Genomic DNA, 14,933 nt, shown 5'->3' on the forward strand with positions numbered 1-14,933 from the left:
CATGTTCACATTTGTGTTATGTTCTTGTTTTTATTCATGTCTAGATATTTTCTTTTATTTGTAAAAGTAGATCACTTCCTTGTTTCTTGTTTGTCAAGTGATTGCGTTGTTTATTGGTTTGGTTCATTGTCTTGTCGTCAGAGGTGGGTAGAGTAGCCAAAAGTGTACTCAAGTAAAAGTGCAATTACTTCAAAAACATAATTACATAAATAATTATTTGAGTAGGAGTAAGAAAGTATCCAATTAAAAGAGTACTCAAGTAGTGAGTAACTCGTTACTTTCACAAATGACATAATAGACGTTTCCTGTCCTATATTCCATTACATAATACACACTGAACATGTACAACATAACTATTATTATTATTAATGGAAATTCTGTCATCATTCACCATCATGTTGTTCCAAACCTGTATGAATTTCTTTCTTCCATGCAACACAATAAGGAGATGTTAGACAGAATGTTTAACTGAGTCACTATTTACATTCAGTGAATGTTTTATATATATATATATATATATATATATATATATTGAAAATGAATGGTGACTGAGACTGTCCATAACATTCTGTCTATTTTGTGTTCCACATAATACAAAGCCTCACACTGGTTTGGAACAACATGAGGGTAGATAAATGATGACAGCATATTAAATAATGGCTGAGCTATCACTTTAAAGAGATAGTTCACCCAAAAATGAAGATTCTCTCATAATTTACTCACCATCATGCCATCCCAGATTTATATGACTTTCTTTCTTCTGCAGAACACAAATTCAGTTTTTTAAATGATATACACTCACCTAAAGGATTATTAGGAACACCATACTAATACTGTGTTTGACCCCTTTCAGCCTTCAGAACTGCCTTAATTCTACGTGGCATTGATTCAACAAGGTGCTGAAAGCATTCTTTAGAAATGTTGGCCCATATTGATAGGATAGCATCTTGCAGTTGATGGAGATTTGTGGGACGCTACATCCAGGGCACGAAGCTCCCGTTCCACCACATCCCAAAGATGCTCTATTGGGTTGAGATCTGGTGACTGTGGGGGCCATTTTAGTACAGTGAACTCATTGTCATGTTCAAGAAACCAATTTGAAATGATTCGAGCTTTGTGACATGGTGCATTATCCTGCTGGAAGTAGCCATCAGAGGATGGGTACATGGTGGCCATAAAGGGATGGACATGGTCAGAAACAATGCTCAGGTAGGCCGTGGCATTTAAACGATGCCCAATTGGCACTAAGGGGTCTAAAGTGTGCCAAGAAATCATCCCCCACACCATTACACCACCACCACCAGCCTGCACAGTGGTAACAAGGCATGATGGATCCATGTTCTCATTCTGTTTACGCCAAATTCTGACTCTACCATCTGAATGTCTCAACAGAAATCGAGACTCATCAGACCAGGCAACATTTTTCCAGTCTTCAACTGTCCAATTTTGGTGAGCTCTTGCAAATTGTAGCCTCTTTTTCCTATTTGTAGTGGAGATGAGTGGTACCGGTGGGGTCTTCTGCTGTTGTAGCCCATCCGCCTCAAGGTTGTGCGTGTTGTGGCTTCACAAATGCTTTGCTGCATACCTCGGTTGTAATGAGTGGTTATTTCAGGCAAAGTTGCTCTTCTATCAGCTTGAATCAGTCGGCCCATTCTCCTCTGACCTCTAGCATCAACAAGACATTTTTGCCCACAGGACTGCCGCATACTGGATGTTTTTCCTTTTCACACCATTCTTTGTAAACCCTAGAAATGGTTGTGCGTGAAAATCCCAGTAACTGAGCAGATTGTGAAATACTCAGACCGGCCCGTCTGGCACCAACAACCATGCCACGCTCAAAATTGCTTAAATCACCTTTCTTTCCCATTCTGACATTCAGTTTGGAGTTCAGGAGATTGTCTTGACCAGGACCACACCCCTAAATGCATTGAAGCAACTGCCATGTGATTGGTTGATTAGATAATTGCATTAATGAGAAATTGAACAGGTGTTCCTAATAATCCTTTAGGTGAGTGTATATATATATATATATATGTGTGTGTGTGTATTCTCTGCCTTAATAGAACAACAGAGTGTGATTAACCAATAGCATACATCCAAGATAATATAATCGAGTAGATATCTACCTCTTGTTGTTACTGTAAATACGTGAAATAATACAGACCTATGGCTGACTGAAACAACAGCCACCTTTAACCATTTTGTAAGTGTGTTACTGTCAGGGATCAATCAGGTTCATTCACACCCACTGCACAAAGATCACAATCACCTGAGTATTAACCACCTGCACCTGTCATCTAATCCAGCACCACTGAGCACTACAAAAGAGCACACTTCTTATCCAGTCTCCGTCGAACCTTGAACTAGGAACCGACCTGCTAACTCTCTCTCTCTCTCTCTGTGATTCCCAGATTTGTGTATTCATCAGCTCCAGTGTGACTCCACAGTATTCCAGCAAAAGGACTTACCTACTGCTTCTTTCCCTAGACCCCACGTTTCCTCCTGGATTCTCCCCTATTCTCCTGTGATCCTTCCCTGTGTTTCCCGGTTGGCACATCCTTGCTATATCCAAGCAAATCTCTACAACATATCATCCCACGATCATTCCTCTGCAAATCATTCCCCGCGTCTGTCAATTTCATCTGATGCTCACTTGCCATTCAAATATTAAAGCTTTCTGAATCCTATTTACCTTGTTGTCCTCGTGTATATCCTGACAGAAGGTTCGACCAAGACCGCCATGGATTCAGAAAATCCCGCTCCAGAGAGAAATCCAGCCGACATTCCTCTGCCTATGTTTGACGAGCGCGGAGCGACAACCAATCCCGCTTCCGCATCTGCTGCTTCATCTCTGTGGTGTGTGACAAGCCCCATGGTAAAACCAGCGCCCTTCTCAGGCAAGGAGGAGGATTGCAACGGGTTTCTCCTTCAATGTTCCCTAGCGCTAGAGGTACAGCCATATAATTTTCCTACTGAACGCTCAAAAATCTCCTTTGTTATTTCATTACTCACTGGCAGAGCACTGCAATGGGCCGAAACCATCTGGAATCAGGCCGGTCCAGCCACCGATACCCTCCAAACTTTCATATCCCATTTCAAAGAGGTGTTTGGCTGTCCTTTAGGCGACTCATCCACCTGTGAACAGCTCTATCATCTGCGACAAGGTGCAAGTTCAATCACTGAATATTCCTTGAAATTTAGAACCTTGGCTGCGGCAAGCGGATGGAATGAGAAAGCGCTCATCACTACCTACCGGCAGGGTTTAAATCCCGCTCTTCGATTGCAACTTGCAGTATATGATGATAGTGTTGGTTTAGAGAAATTCATCCAGCTCTCCATCCGAGTGGCCCGACGTGCTCAGAACTGTTATCCTGAGAATCGACAACCAGTACATCCTGTTTCTGTTCAGTCATTGGAACGTCCTGTGGCAAACGATACAGAACCCATGCAGATTGACAATACCCGTTTAACTGTCTTTGAAAGGGCCCGACGGATGTCAAATCATCTCTGCCTGTATTGTGGAGACAACACCCATTATATCAGCGTCCGTCCTGTCCGACCACCAGGACTCCGGGTGAGTTTGTTATCCACCAGGACACTTAGTGTTGCTCCATTATCTGCTACAGTGTCATTGATTACTGCTGACGCTAGCATTTCAGTGACAGCCCTCATCGACTCTGGATCCGCGGGTAATTTCATCTCGAGCGACCTCTGCAGGCAACTACAACTCCCGAAGACCCACTCTCCAACCCCGTTCGCCGCAAAATCAGTGACTGGAAAAGCCCTGAATCCCGGGTATGTGAAATATCAAACCAAGCCCATCACATTACGAGTAGGGTGTCTACACAAAGAATCATTCACTCCTCTAATACTTGAAAACTCCACGGCAGCAATAATTCTGGGCAGACCCTGGCTCATACAACACAATCCCGTAGTTTGTTGGAGGAAGGGAGAAATTCTGCAATGGGGGTCAACATGTTTCCCTTCCTGTTTTCCTGAACTTCCCAAGCCGGTTTCCCCCTCTCCAGTGAGTATTCCCATCGCTGTGACATCCGTTGAAAGCCCTCGGGAAAAACAGTCTACAGACATTCATTTTTGTTACTCCACGTTCGCCGATGTCTTCAGTACTGAAAAGGCCTCCCATCTTCCACCACATCGACCTTGGGACTGTGCGATTGACTTAGAGCCAGGTGAATCGGTACCTCGAGGTCATATTTACTCTCTTTCCATCCCTGAACAACGAGCCATGGAGGAGTACATACAGGAAGCCTTGAGACAGGGATACATTCGCCCATCTACCTCTTCAGCAGCCTCCAGTTTTTTCTTTGTCGCCAAGAAGGACGGAGGATTGAGGCCCTGCATCGATTACCGCACACTGAACAAGATAACCATCAAGTTCCAATATCCCCTTCCTCTGGTTCCCACCTCTCTTGAACAACTGAGAGGCGCACGCATCTTTACCAAGTTAGATCTCAGAAGTGCGTATAACCTTATTCGAATCCGCAAAGGGGACGAATGGAAAACTGCGTTCATTACCCCGTCTGGCCACTATGAATACCTCGTTATGCCATATGGATTGGTCAACGCCCCTTCCGTGTTTCAAGATTTCATGAATGAGATACTCCGTGACTTCCTGAACAAATTTGTGATTGTCTACATTGACGACATACTCATCTTTTCTCCCAACGAAACTGTCCATCAACACCATGTCTCTAAAGTACTCCAGCGTTTACAAGATCATTCCCTTTTTCTCAAGGCAGAAAAGTGTACATTCCACCAAGAGACTGTCCCATTCCTCGGTTATGTCGTCAGCAAACATGGAGTGAAAATGGATGACGGGAAAGTCACAGCAGTCACCTCATGGCCAACACCTCAATCCATAAAAGAACTCCAATGATTCCTGGGCTTCGCAAATTTTTATCGACGTTTCATCAATAACTACAGTACCATAACCTCTTCACTCACCTCTCTCTTAAAGGGAAAACCCAAATCTTTAACCTGGACTCCCGAGGCAGACACAGCATTCAACATCTTGAAACAGGAATTCACCTCTGCACCCCTTCTGCGTAATCCTGATCCAAACCTTGCCTTCATTGTGGAAGTCGATGCCTCCACGACCGGAGTCGGTGCCATCCTATCTCAACAGCAGGAAGATACCGTCAAACCTCTCCCTTGTGCTTTTTTCTCCAAGAAGTTATCTTCAGCAGAACAAAACTATGATGTGGGAAACCGTGAGCTTCTCGCCATCAAGCTGGCTTTGGAGGAGTGGAGACATTGGCTCGAAGGTGCTCAACATCCATTCACAGTCCTTACGGACCATAAAAATCTGCAGTACCTCAAAGAAGCCAAGAGGCTGAACCCGAGACAAGCCCGTTGGGCCCTTTTCTTCACCCGTTTCCATTTCCACATAACCTACCGCCCAGGATCCAAGAACATCCGCGCCAACGCTCTCTCCAGACTTCATGCTCCCCCAGATCTCATTGAAGAACCTGAATCGATCTTACCAACATCGGTGTTCATCAGCCCGATCCTTTGGGATATTGACGACCAGATCCAAAGAGGTACATGACGAGATCCACCTCCCCCTGAGTGCCCAGCCAATCTTACCTATGTCCCACATGAGTTTCGTCTACCTCTTATTGAGTCTGCGCATTCCTCTGTGGGTACAGGACATCCCGGAGCCACACAAACGTTTAATCTCCTTCAACCACGGTACTGGTGGCAAAGGATGAGGGGAGATGTAAAACGCTTCATCCAAGGATGCCAAATCTGTGCTAAATCCAAGGTTCCACGCCATCTACCATCCGGGAAACTCTTACCACTCCCTGTCCCTCAGCGACCCTGGTCACATCTGGGGGTAGATTTCATCACCGATCTACCATCTTCTGGAGGTAACACGTGCATCATTATCATCGTGGATAGATTCTCTAAGGCTTGTAAATTGAATCCATTACCTGGACTCCCCACAGCCCTCGAAACCGCAGAGAATCTTTTCAACCAGGTGTTCCGTCATTTTGGCATCCCTGAGGATATTGTATCCGATCGTGGTCCCCAGTTTATATCTCGGGTCTGGAAAGCTTTCTTTTCTCTCCTTGGGGTCACGATCAGTCTAACATCTGGGTACCATCCTCATGCAAATGGGCAAACGGAAAGAAAAGTGCAAGAAATAAACCGTTTACGCCGCACTTTTTGCCAGAACCACCACGAGACATGGAGCCAGTTCCTCGCATGGGCCGAATACGCCCAGAATTCTTTACGTCAAAGCACTACTGGACTAACACCTTTTCAATGTTTCCTGGGTTTCCAGCCACCTTTGTTCCCATGGTCCGGTGAACCGTCCGAGGTTCTCTCAGTTAATTACTGGTTCCGAGAAAGTGAAAGGGTTTGGAACGAGGCACATTGTCATGTCCAACAGGCGGTCAACAGACATAGGATGTTCGCAGACACCCGAAGAGGTGAGATGCCTACATATGAACCTGGTCAACTTGTCTGGCTTTCCACACGGGACATTCGTCTACGCCAACCATGTCGAAAGTTTAGCCCACGATACATCGGACCTTTCAAGATTCTCCACCAAGTCAACCCGGTCACATACAAGCTTCAGCTCCCTCCTCACTTCAGGATTCACCCTGTGTTCCATGTATCACTGTTAAAACCTCACTATCCTGCTGTTCTCCCTCCTTCCACAGACCCTGATCCTGACATGCCCCCCATTGAAGAAGATCCCATCTACACTGTTCGTGACATCTTGGACTCCCGACGTCGGGGTGGTCGCCTAGAATACCTGGTCGACTGGGAAGGGTATGGACCAGAGGAAAGATCTTGGATTCCACGGGACGATATCCTTGACCCAACACTTCTCACTGAGTTCCACCAGCAGCATCCACAGCGACCGGCTCCACGGCCTCGAGGCAGACCACCACGACGTCGGGGTCCTCGGTCCGCTGGCGTGACCCTGGAGGAGGGGTAATGTCAGGGATCAGTCAGGTTCATTCACACCCACTGCACAAAGATCACAATCACCTGAGTATTAACCACCTGCACCTGTCATCTAATCCAGCACCACTGAGCACTACAAAGAGCACACTTCTCATCCAGTCTCCGTCGAACCTTGAACTAGGAACCGACCTGCTAACTCTCTCTCTCTGTGATTCCCAGATTTGTGTATTCATCAGCTCCAGTGTGACTCCACAGTATTCCAGCAAAAGGACTTACCTACTGCTTCTTTCCCTAGACCCCAAGTTTCCTCCTGGATTCTCCCCTATTCTCCTGTGATCCTTCCCTGTGTTTCCCGGTTGGCACATCCTTGCTATATCCAAGCAAATCTCTACAACATATCATCCCACGATCATTCCTCTGCAAATCATTCCCCGCGTCTGTCAATTTCATCTGATGCTCACCTGCCATTCAAATATTAAAGCTTTCTGAATCCTATTTACCTTGTTGTCCTCGTGTATATCCTGACAGTTACATGTCTAGGCTGTTTGATAATATTTATTATAATTAGATTTCACTTTCTCTTGCACATTTGTACTAGTTGAATGAAAATATAGTTAAATTTGAAAGTACAACACACATTCTGTTCCTAGTAGTTTACATCAGTCTGGTTTGCTTGAGTTAGGCTACCATCTCACTTTTTACTATTTTTATCAAAATTCTGGATAGTTTAACCTCATATGTAGATTTGTAGTCTGCGGATGATTTGTCAGTGTCTTATTTATTGTGTTTATTTTCAGGCAGATCACGTTACCTTCATGATAATACAAATCTGTGCTCCATCTATACTTTAGAGAAGTGTTCTCTAATATGTGCATTTGCCTTGTACCCCTTAATAAAATTAGACAGCAGTATTCCGTTGTAGTTTATTTTCTTTTGCAATTAATGCATGCGTGAAAGATCAAAAGTGATTATTACACGAGTCATTTAACCTCAAATGTCAGTCTTTTTCTTCCTCACATTTTCTTTTAAGTATTAACACACACACACACACACACATACAAAACATAATAATAATAATAATAATAATAATACAGAGGCCTATAAAGTATTAGTTGTAATTTTCTGTAGCTATTATTAATATAGTATTATATGAAGTTCCTATAAACTCAATTCGTGCATATACCAAAAAAATTATTAACGATAATGATGAGTATATTGACCTGTTACTTGTGACATCACTGTGTGATCACGCTGCCTTTGTGACCAAATCTCTATTTACTTGTGCTGCGCAGGATGCGAGATGCGTTTCTAATTTATAAATCTTGAAAGAATGATACTGCTGTTTATTTACCAGAGCCAACATTTTATTTTCCTTTCATTAAAGTTTTCATAATTCTCATAATTATTTTTAAAACAAATTAACACAACTCTGTGTTAAATAAATAAAAAAAGATGTGTATTATATAAACTCTTACACTTTTCTACAAAATACCATGGTGATACTATGCATACTGTAGTAAACCCATGATTCATTTTTGTAAAGGAAGGTTAAAGTTAGGTTTAGGGGTAGGGGTGGTTGTCTGTGGGACTCAATAAACATACTACAATGATGCCACTCTACTGTATGATAGTATTTAAACAGGGTGTAATAGTATCTGCCACTATTTGCACCAAAGTACAAAGAAAAAGCTTTTTGTTGCTCGTTAACTTGTGTTAATTGCATCTATTTTCAGCTGTTTTTGTTATAGCAAGTTTACAGCTTGTAAAGGTAAATATGCTGAAGTTATAAAAAGTCAAAGCAGACCATATGGTGACCTGCCCTCATTTGGAGTCTTATTTAAATAGATTTAAGCCTATTATGACAGCAAAGATAATTTTGAGAATATGGTGTACTGTAGAGACGGGACAATCTTTTTGGTAAACGTTATAGCGACTTATCCTGAATCACAAACACATCCCTCTCTTTGTTCTCTCTTTGAACCCAAGTCTTGACAATCTAAGAAATGATCATTTGAGTGTTTAACTGTAACATGTTTTGTAATATAAATGCTATAAATATACAACATTAGTATAGTTACTTGTGCTTCATTGTGCACATTTAGTTTACAAAGGATTCATTTTAGATTTTTAAATACTTTTCAGGTTCTCATTACCATAATGTGTCCAGATTCAAAATTAGGACTATTAAAGGTGATTTAAGTGATTTGTACAGTGCTTCACAGTCATAAGCTTTTTCTTCATCACTCTTCACTTTCTCTCATCTCTGCTCCCTCATTTCATCCTGTCATCATGCTGCTTCATCATCATCCTCTTTATTGAACTGACACCTTCTAATATACATGTTCACATTTGTGTTATGTTCTTGTTTTTATTCATGTCTAGATATTTTCTTTTATTTGTAAAAGTAGATCACTTCCTTGTTTCTTGTTTGTCAAGTGATTGCGTTGTTTATTGGTTTGGTTCATTGTCTTGTCGTCAGAGGTGGGTAGAGTAGCCAAAAAGTGTACTCAAGTAAAAGTGCAATTACTTCAGAAACATAATTACATAAATAATTATTTGAGTAGGAGTAAGAAAGTATCCAATTAAAAGAGTACTCAAGTAGTGAGTAACTCGTTACTTTCACAAATGACATAATAGACGTTTCCTCTCCTATATTCCATTACATAATACACATTGAACATGTACAACATAACTATTATTATTATTAATGGAAATTCTGTCATCATTCACCATCATGTTGTTCCAAACCTGTATGAATTTCTTTCTTCCATGCAACACAATAAGGAGATGTTAGACAGAATGTTTGTCTGAGTCACTATTTACATTCAATGAATGTTTTATATATATATATATATATATATATATATATATATATATATATATATATATATATATATATATATATATATTTTGAAAATGAATGGTGACTGAGACTGTCCATAACATTCTGTCTATTTTGTGTTCCACATAATACAAAGCCTCACACTGGTTTGGAACAACATGAGGGTAGATAAATGATGACAGCATATTAAATTATGGCTGAGCTATCACTTTAAAGAGATAGTTCACCCAAAAATGAAGATTCTCTCATAATTTACTCACCATCATGCCATCCCAGATTTATATGACTTTCTTTCTTCTGCAGAACACAAATTCAGTTTTTTAAATGATATACACTCACCTAAAGGATTATTAGGAACACCATACTAATACTGTGTTTGACCCCCTTTCGCCTTCAGAACTGCCTTAATTCTACGTGGCATTGATTCAACAAGGTGCTGAAAGCATTCTTTAGAAATGTTGGCCCATATTGATAGGATAGCATCTTGCAGTTGATGGAGATTTGTGGGATGCACATCCAGGGCACGAAGCTCCCGTTCCACCACATCCCAAAGATGCTCTATTGGGTTGAGATCTGGTGACTGTGGGGCCATTTTAGTACAGTGAACTCATTGTCATGTTCAAGAAACCAATTTGAAATGATTCGAGCTTTGTGACATGGTGCATTATCCTGCTGGAAGTAGCCATCAGAGGATGGGTACATGGTGGCCATAAAGGGATGGACATGGTCAGAAACAATGCTCAGGTAGGCCGTGGCATTTAAACGATGCCCAATTGGCACTAAGGGGCCTAAAGTGTGCCAAGAAATCATCCCCCACACCATTACACCACCACCACCAGCCTGCACAGTGGTAACAAGGCATGATGGATCCATGTTCTCATTCTGTTTATGCCAAATTCTGACTCTACCATCTGAATGTCTCAACAGAAATCGAGACTCATCAGACCAGGCAACATTTTTCCAGTCTTCAACTGTCCAATTTTGGTGAGCTCTTGCAAATTGTAGCCTCTTTTTCCTATTTGTAGTGGAGATGAGTGGTACCCGGTGGGGTCTTCTGCTGTTGTAGCCCATCCACCTCAAGGTTGTGCGTGTTGTGGCTTCACAAATGCTTTGCTGCATACCTCGGTTGTAACGAGTGGTTATTTCAGGCAAAGTTGCTCTTCTATCAGCTTGAATCAGTCGGCCCATTCTCCTCTGACCTCTAGGATCAACAAGGCATTTTCGCCCACAGGACTGCCGCATACTGGATGTTTTTCCCTTTTCACACCATTCTTTGTAAACCCTAGAAATGGTTGTGCTTGAAAATCCCAGTAACTGAGCAGATTGTGAAATACTCAGACCGGCCCGTCTGGCACCAACAACCATGCCACGCTCAAAATTGCTTAAATCACCTTTCTTTCCCATTCTGACATTCAGTTTGGAGTTCAGGAGATTGTCTTGACCAGGACCACACCCCTAAATGCATTGAAGCAACTGCCATGTGATTGATTGGTTGATTAGATAATTGCATTAATGAGAAATTGAACAGGTGTTCCTAATAATCCTTTAGGTGAGTGTATATATATATATATATATATATATATATATATATATATGTGTGTGTGTGTGTATTCTCTGCCTTAATAGAACAACAGAGTGTGTTTAACCAATAGCATACATCCAAGATAATATAATCGAGTAGATATCTACCTCTTGTTGTTACTGTAAATACGTGAAATAATACAGACCTATGGCTGACTGAAACAACAGCCGCCTTTAACCATTTTGTAAGTGTGTTACATGTCTAGGCTGTTTGATAATATTTATTATAATTAGATTTCACTTTCTCTTGCACATTTGTACTAGTTGAATGAAAATATAGTTAAATTTGAAAGTACAACACACATTCTGTTCCTAGTAATTTACATCAGCTCCAGTTTGCTTGAGTTAGACTACCATCTCACTTTTTACTATTTTTATCAAAATTCTGGATAGTTTAACCTCATATGTAGATTTGTAGTCTGCGGATGATTTGTCAGTGTCTTATTTATTATGTTTATTTTCAGGCAGATCACGTTACCTTCATGATAATACAAATCTGTGCTCCATCTATACTTTAGAGAAGTACATTTTTTTTTTGCAATTAATGCATGCGTGAAAGATCAAAAGTGATTATTACATGAGTCATTTAATCTCAAATGTCAGTCTTTTTCTTCCTCACATTTTCTTTTAAGTATTAACACACACACACACACACACACACACACACACACACACACACACACACACACACACAAAACATAATAATAATAATAATAATAATAATAATAATACAGAGGCCTATAAAGTATTAGTTGTAATTTTCTGTAGCTATTATTAATATAGTATTATATGAAGTTCCTATAAACTCAATTCGTGCATATACCAAAAAAATTATTAACGATAATGCATGAGCATATTGACCTGTTACTTGTGACATCACTGAGTGATCACGCTGCCTTTGTGACCAAATTTCTATTTACTTGTGCTGCGCAGGATGCGAGATGCGTTTCTATTTATAAATCTTGAAAGAATGATACTGCTGTTTATTTACCAGAGCCAACATTTTATTTTCCTTTCATTAAAGTTTTCATAATTCTCATAATTATTTTTAAAACAAATTAACACAACTCTGTGTTAAATAAATAAAAAAAAGATTTGTATTATATAAACTCTTACACTTTTCTACAAAATACCATGGTGATACTATGCATACTGTAGTAAACCCATGATTTATTTTTGTAAAGGAAGGTTAAAGTTAGGTTTAGGGGTAGGGGTGGTTGTCTGTGGGACTCAATAAACATACTGCAATGATGCCACTCTACTATATGATAGTATTTAAACAGGGTGTAATAGTATCTGCCACTATTTGCACCAAAGTACAAAGAAAAAGCTTTTTGTTGCTCGTTAACTTGTGTTAATTGCATCTATTTTCAGCTGTTTTTGTTATAGCAAGTTTACAGCTTGTAAAGGTAAATATGCTGAAGTTATAAAAAGTCAAAGCAGACCATATGGTGACCTGCCCTCAATTGGAGTCTTATTTAAATAGATTTAAGCCTATTATGACAGCAAAGATAATTTTGAGAATATGGTGTACTGTAGAGACGGGACAATCTTTTTGGTAAGCGTTATAGCGACTTATCCTGAATCACAAACACATCCCTCTCTTTGTTCTCTCTTTGAACCCAAGTCTTGACAATCTAAGAAATGATCATTTGAGTGTTTAACTGTAACATGTTTTGTAATATAAATGCTATAAATATACAACATTAGTATAGTTACTTGTGCTTCATTGTGCACATTTAGTTTACAAAGGATTCATTTTAGATTTTTAAATACTTTTCAGGTTCTCATTACCATAATGTGTCCAGATTCAAAATTAGGACTATTAAAGGTGATTTAAGTGATTTGTACAGTGCTTCACAGTCATAAGCTTTTTCTTCATCACTCTTCACTTTCTCTCATCTCTGCTCCCTCATTTCATCCTGTCATCATGCTGCTTCATCATCATCCTCTTTATTGAACTGACACCTTCTAATATACATGTTCACATTTGTGTTATGTTCTTGTTTTTATTCATGTCTAGATATTTTCTTTTATTTGTAAAAGTAGATCACTTCCTTGTTTCTTGTTTGTCAAGTGATTGCGTTGTTTATTGGTTTGGTTCATTGTCTTGTCGTCAGAGGTGGGTAGAGTAGCCAAAAAGTGTACTCAAGTAAAAGTGCAATTACTTCAAAAACATAATTACATAAATAATTATTTGAGTAGGAGTAAGAAAGTATCCAATTAAAAGAGTACTCAAGTAGTGAGTAACTCGTTACTTTCACAAATGACATAATAGACGTTTTCTCTCCTATATTCCATTACATAATACACACTGAACATGTACAACATAACTATTATTATTATTAATGGAAATTCTGTCATTATTCACCATCATGTTGTTCCAAACCTGTATGAATTTCTTTCTTCCATGCAACACAATAAGGAGATGTTAGACAGAATGTTTAACTGAGTCATTATTTACTTTCAGTGAATGCTTTATATATATATATATATATATATATATATATATATATATATATATATATATATATATATATATATATATATATATATATTTTGAAAGTGAATGGTGAGACTGTCCCTAACATTCTGTCTATTTTGTGTTCCACATAATACAAAGCCTCACACTGGTTTGGAACAACATGAGGGTAGATAAATGATGACAGCATATTAAATTATGGCTGAGCTATCACTTTAAAGAGATAGTTCACCCAAAAATGAAGATTCTCTCATCATTTACTCACCATCATGCCGTCCCAGATTTATATGACTTTCTTTCTTATGCAGAACACAAATTCAGTTTTTTAAATGATATATTTTAGCTCTGTTGGCCAAAGACTGATGCTCCAAAAAGCACAAAGGCAGTACGAAAGTAATCCATAAGACTCCAGTGGTTAAATCCATGTCTTCAGAAGTGATATGATAGGTGTGGATGAGAAACAGATCATTATTTGTAATTTTTTGCTAGACAGCAAGGGGTGATATGAAGAGAAGAATGTGAATCACTAAAAAAACAAGAAGAAAGTGAAAGTGATCTGTTTCTCATCCATAGATTTATTATCCAAAAATAACTGACATTATTAAGTATTTGGGAAAAGACGTCTGTTATTACTGTTTGTAACAGGCATCTCTAGAGCTCTTGAAACATGTTTTACTTAACAAGGAAAATCTAGGGGGGCAATGCCTCTCCTTCCCCTTATTTATGCTTTTTACTATAAATAAGAAATAATTAAAGGTGCACTCAGTAACCTTTTGGTCGTTTCATCTTGGACATAATGTGACACCTAGTTGTGTGGACGCAACATCATTCAAAATCAATAGTTTTCAATTACATAAGTCACTGTTGAAATTCACTATTCACAGAAAGTGTCCAATAACAAGATGTCACTGACAGGCCTATTAAAAGAGTAGTATTCAGCTGGTCATGTGATTCTAAAATGGCAGCCCCCATGATGTATCCCTGCCCCATGTAGAATAAAACTATTCTGTCTCCATTTTATATACAGAATATATTGGTTGTGGTATTTGTTTAAGATGCACGCTGCATTAAGTGTAGTCTGCAAGTGAA

The sequence above is a fragment of the Xyrauchen texanus genome, chromosome 49 (assembly GCF_025860055.1).
Source record: "Xyrauchen texanus isolate HMW12.3.18 chromosome 49, RBS_HiC_50CHRs, whole genome shotgun sequence".
Lineage (NCBI taxonomy): Eukaryota > Metazoa > Chordata > Actinopteri > Cypriniformes > Catostomidae > Xyrauchen > Xyrauchen texanus.